This window comes from Acanthopagrus latus, chromosome 13, assembly GCF_904848185.1.
Source record: "Acanthopagrus latus isolate v.2019 chromosome 13, fAcaLat1.1, whole genome shotgun sequence".
In the NCBI taxonomy this organism is placed as follows: Eukaryota; Metazoa; Chordata; class Actinopteri; order Spariformes; family Sparidae; genus Acanthopagrus; species Acanthopagrus latus.
In genome coordinates this window covers 23,221,535-23,227,534 of record NC_051051.1, presented here as the reverse complement: position 1 = coordinate 23,227,534, position 6,000 = coordinate 23,221,535, and the positions used below count along the sequence as shown (strand labels likewise).

The window sequence follows — 6,000 nt, the reverse complement described above, 5'->3', positions numbered from 1 at the left end:
TTCCTCCTCCCCCTCCTCCTTTTCCTTTCTTTTTCTTTTTCTTTGCCTCTTCTTATTTTTTCCAAGCTTCTTTTTTTCCCCCTCTATTGTCTCGATGAATGTTACATTGATCATAAATGTTTTAGTGCCACATGCAATTTTGATGGAGGCGCCGCTGTTGCTGTGTCTTTTTGGGATACAGTAGGCCTAATTGTGCCATGCACAGTTATCTCTGTTACCGGTTTAGTACAAAGAGGAGGAGACAGCAAGAGAGTGAATCTGTTCAGGCTGGAGTCACTGGGAAGTGTTTAAAACTCCCTGTGACTGTGATACTGATACAACTTCAAGGAGCTGGTGTTACTACACCTACATGTGTGTTTAAACCTTTACCTGCCCGCCACTGAGCATCATTACTGCGTTTTGGGGGAGACATTCAGAAGAGAAAGATCTACATGGACTAATTTTTTAAAGCCTGAACAAACTGAATAAACAAACTGACCTGAAAGGACAACACGGTTTCTTACTGTTTTATTGTATTTATATGTGGCGGACCCTGCCAACTTTCTAGCTTCAAACAGTGTTTTGGGGACCTGATTTTTCTCTGAGAACAGCTTGTTTATTCACTTAAACAATAGATACTTCCGAGTTTGTATTATTACCTAATTTACATTGTAAATATTAAAAGTCTGAGTTTGAATCTCCTGTCCAAAATCACAAAGTGCTCCTTTAAGCAGCAGCTCTGCAGGGTCTGAGAGGAAAACGGCAAAGAATGAAAGATTCAAATGATATTTCTTGCTATATTTGACTGTTTGACGTCTTCTTGGACGAACCAAGAAAACAGTAACATCCCTGTCATCTGTCCCCATGTTCTCTCTCATCTCCACCTTTATTTTTTATCTTTATCTTTGCTTTTATGAGCGCGCAACACACTAAAAGTGTCAGTAACACAGTATGGTTGAACTGTTTGCAACCAGCTGATTTTTATCTTCAAACATTCTTTTATTTTATTTTTTAACATTTAAAAAAATATATATATGTATTATATTTTCTTGTTTTCTTTTTTGCAAGTCCTTCCAGAAATACAACATTTATTTTACATAAACTTAAACTTAAAGGTGTCATTTGTCAGAGCTCGTCAAATAATAATGCGCCATCCCAGATCGTCATTATTCGGGTTGGGAGTGATGCTCAAAAATCAACTTTTCTTCTTTTCTTACAAACAGCACCTTTAAAGAAAGAATGTCTTAACTTCATGCATAACTTAAACCATAACCTAAATGTATTCCTTAATCCAAATGCCAGAATTATTCTAAATTCAAATCGGTCACCAAAAGTCAAACAACTGCAGACAACCTTCATATTTTTGACCCTCCACTCGTGTCCCACCGGTGCATCTAGTCCTAACGTCTGAGCGCACGCACGCACGCACGCACGCACGCACACACACACACACACACACACACACACACACACACACACACACACACACACAGGTGTCGCTCTCCAGTGCGATGAATCTGCAGATGCAGCCTCACCGCATTCGGCGTACAGCGGCTGACGTCAGGAGCCGAGCGCAGCGAGAGGAGTTGAAATAGGGCAGAGCAGCAGCGGAGCGCTGAGAGGAAAACCAGCCGGAGGAGCCGGAGGATGGCAAACCGCCGCTGAAGAGTTGGGACGCGCTACCCGCCGCTAACTGAAACGCAGCTGCTGACTGAAACACCAGCCCCGCAGTCCATCCGAACCGTTTTTAAGCCCTGCGGAGCCGGGGAGCAGAGGAGTGGGAACTAAAACGGAGCGCAGTTTGGACGCGTCGCTGCGAGGGAATCTGTGGCACATTCGCACGAATTGCCTCCTTTTTTTTCTGCCTTTTGTTTTTTTGGGGGTGCCCCGGAATACCACAGGTAAGCTGGAAGCTGTCTGTACTAACGCAGGATGGGGGGGCTCCCGACGCCGCTCAGACGAGCATTTAATGTTTGCCTCACAAGTTTGGGGTTGTTTCTTTGGGGTGCATGACGCTGCTTTCTTTATCCGTCACTATTTGCATCGGGGAGTGAATGGAAACTGAGCGGGAGGTTCGGCGGTGGCGTGCTTTAATTTTGAATTAGTTTGTGAGTAGCTGAGGAGAGATGCATGAATAATGGAGAGATGTGTGTGAGGTGCAGCCGTATAGCGCAGGGCGATGTCAATGACAGTCTGTGACTGTGTTTAACTACACTGCCTATTGTCTGGCGCAACGCGAGCTGCGATTAATCATTCAATATGACCAGATGCCAGCATTTCTTCTTCTTCTTTTTTTTTTTTCCTAACCTCATTCAACCGTGCGGCGGCTCTTCCTGCTTTGAAACAGCGGGGCAGTGTGTGATAAATGGCTCCAGGAGGACTCCTCTGGCCGGATGCGCCAGGATTTGCTCAGGCAGCACAGGGACCGGAATGATAACACAGTGAGACACGCACATCCCTCTCTGGGGCTCTCTGGCACGGATTCCCGGTCCCACCACCACCACCGCCAACCACCTCATACCCCTCCTCACCCGGTCCTCCAGCCGTCAGCCAATTAATCTGGCACGGCTCCGGCGTCTTATTAAGCACATCCACCCCTCATGCGAAAAAAAAAAAAAAAAAGAAAAGAAAGAAAGAAAGAAAAGAAAGGGGAAAAAAGGAGGAGGAGGAGGGAGAAATTCCTAAACAAACCGAGATTTTCTTGTCTGATTGTGTTAAATGAGCTGCCTCAGCGCTCCCTCATGGGTATATCCTATCAGTGTCACCAGAGAGCTGGCACAGCGGCAGCAAAGCCTCCGTGACGGCCAGCGGAGTGGGAAATGAGGATTGGTCGGCGCGCACCGCCGCCGTGTCGTAGCGCACATTGCGCCGGAGCTCTCCGCGGTGCTGAAAACGCTCCAGCCTCTCCACTCATCGCGCTCCAGCCTCTTTCTGGGCTCCTGCTGGACGTCACTATCTACCTGGAAGCACATATGGAGCCGAGGTCCAGCGGCTGAAGTACGGCCATCCATCACCGGGCTATCTGCGAGACACTGCTTGTAAATCGTAGCCCCCCCCCCCGGTTTTTTTTCAGCCTCACGCGTCCAGCAGCACCTCTCCAACTCTCAACTCAACACACACACACACACACACACACACATACATGGAAGCACATGCGGAGATGATCAACATCTCGCCCTGAGAGCGTGGTTCTCGGCTGGTTTGCCCCACAGCAACACAGAACCTTTAAAACAGGACCTGCATCATTCTCTGAATAAACCAGGAGCACCTAGACATCACATGTGAGGAGATGGCTCGCTCATATAGTGACATTCTGTGTCTCATGGTGCCTTGCAGTCAACAGTTGGATGTTGTGTGTTTCATGGCTGACTCGGCGAAGCTGTGCAAGAAAAGAAAAGCTTTCTAATCACCACACCGTTGACTTCGCTGCAGTCTGAAACAGAAGGATTACATCAGCACAGTAACACATTTATACGTAGACAGGACTCATAGTGACTCTGAAACCACAGCTTTCCTGAATGACTCCTGCGGATTTGCAGGGGGTCTGAGCAGTTGTGCAGCCCACCCTCAGCCCGAAGAGTCAACGGGTTGGTGAAATAATGATGCGGCCCGGAGCAGTGACTCAGTCGGGCTTGTTGCAGTTGGCAATTCACTGTGTAACTTATTAGCTGTCTTGTGGAGAGAGCCATCACGGTGTGGTGTCCAGCAGATTATGGCTGCTTGTTGTGCTTCAGAGGCAGCCCTGATAGTGGGATGACTCACACACCTACAGACACACACACACCTACAGACACACACACACACACACACAAAGAAACCTTCACTGTATTATCCCAGTCATTAGAGTTGAATAAGGCTTTTGGAGCTCTCTCTCTCTCTCTCTCTCTCCCCCCACTAAGCAGTTAAATCCTGCAAAAGCCAGAGCCAGCTCGAAGCAGCGTCTGTGCATGGATGCATGGGTGCACCAGAGCATGAGTGCACGGGGGTGTCATGCATGTTAGATGGATAAAGCGCAAGATTTCGGGGGGCGGGTAAAGGTCTTATCTTGTGTTGTGTAACCAGGCACGCGAATGGTTTTCACACTTCCACAGGTGCTTTCATGACCAAGTGTGACTTAACTGAGACTCCAGACTGGATTTAGACGCATCGGCAAAAGCGTGGTATTGACTTTTTGAGGGACACTGGCAACGTTGAAGCTATAGTCAAACAGTGTCAGTGCTGCTGCTGTTTCGTTGCAGTTAAAAGCACTACGAGGCGCTTTTAGCCCTTCATGAATCAGTGTCAATGTAGTGATACCTCTAATCCACTAAATGAGACTATCCTCGAGAAGACTGGATGTTATGGTCGTCCTGAAAGGTCCAATTTGTAGCACCGTTGGTTGTTGAGTCTCATTTCCAACTCGTCAGATACTGACGGCTTGTAATGGAAGGTCAGGCTGGTCAGCCGCCACATAGTGTCGGTATCTGACGAGATGGGAGTGAGACTGTACAATCACCTTCTCTTACAAACTGGATCTTTAATGCCCGCCAGAAAACTCTGCTCCTGAAACGCCTCGTCAGGAGTCCCACCTTTACTCCTGTGACTTTGTGACATCACACTATATCACCATGTCAAAACAAGTGCATAATTTATGCCTAGCGGCCAGTCTGGCACATGACGATTGATTTAGCATGGCTGCTCAGTTGTTGTTAGTGGTGCTGGATCAGGCGTGTGTGAGCTGACCAATCAGTGGACAGTGTGAGAAAATGGATGGGTTTTTGATCATTGAGGCATCTAAACCTTTTAGTAGTAACACAAAATGAAATCATCTAACTGAAAATGAGCATAATAGTTCTCATCATAAACACTTAATGTGAACAGGATATGATGCGTTCAACGTGAATGTATCATCGCTTTGAAGCCAAAATTGTATCCTGTTGACTAGGCTGGGTAAAGACGGTTCCTTGTAGCTGTTTTTACTTCACACGGGATGATTGGATGTTCAGTTTCTTGTAGTTTTCCTCGTTGATGCTTGAGCGTAGATGCAGAAAATAATCCCCAGCTCAGTTTGAAGATCAGTTTAACATCCCGATGGACGTGAAACTTTATTGATCGTCGCAGAGAAATTCCCTTTCCTCCGCTTTTGAAAGATCAGAGGTCAGACTCGGCGACGGGAGTTCAGTGTTTTTCTCCGGGACATTTCAGCTGAGCGAATGCCTGCTGACACAAGGGGCTGAAAACAGGTTGTTCTGGTTAAAGCACAGTCTGTCTGCCCACTTGACTTCCCTGCTGCTCGCAGAAGTCGGAGCGCCGGAGAAAGATGAAGAAAAAGATCACTGTCTGCTTTCCTCCTTTAATACGAGACAAGAGCGAAGGACACACATGTCACGGTCACAGATATCCTACATGTCGCTGCTCTCTCCTGCTGTCATGTTGGACCAAATGAAAAGGACTATTTCAAAGTTTTATGCATTTGTAAAGTTTAGATTTTGATGGTTCCAGCTGCTCTGTCAGCGCGAGCGCTTCATAGCAAGCTGTGACTGGGAAATGCTGAATGTGCTTTGCAAAAATGGCCCAGATGTCAACAAGGGTCATATAAATGCTCATTACTCTCATAGATATATGGCGATTCCGGTGGAGTTTACACTGAAAATGGTAAAACTTAGGTGCAACAATGGTCCTTTTATCCCCCCTACACACAGAGCAGACATGCCCCTGTTGTGTTTTTTTAAATAAATTCCAGGTAGGCCCGCAGGCTCCAAACAATCGAGTCATAAAGAGCCCTGGATGACAATGCCTGTGTAATGCTTCTGCAGAAAAAAAAATCTCTTCTTCATATCAATTAGGATGCCCCTCTCGTGAACGGTTTAAATCCTTGGCATCACATCGCCTGAACCCCATGCAGAGCTTGTCTAATCAGCAGCAGGATTTATTTCCACACAACAAAGCTTCACCCTCGGGTAAACCAAACCCACATCCGTGCCTTCAATTTTTTTTCACGCCCGTTGACTTTGATTTGTTTGGCTTTGCAAATTTTCAAAA

At 46.7% G+C, this 6,000-nt stretch overlaps 1 protein-coding gene across 1 annotated transcript in view; it reads left to right on the top strand.

Moving 5' to 3' along the window:
* The first annotated feature begins 1,537 nt into the window (after window positions 1–1,537).
* The window catches only part of fstl4 (follistatin-like 4), a 214,544-nt gene continuing 210,081 nt past the window's right edge, over window positions 1,538–6,000 (top strand). Inside the window, exon 1 of the mRNA XM_037119954.1 lies at window positions 1,538–1,880. The gene's annotated coding sequence lies outside the window, so the exon portion shown is untranslated. The remainder of the gene's footprint in view (window positions 1,881–6,000) is intronic.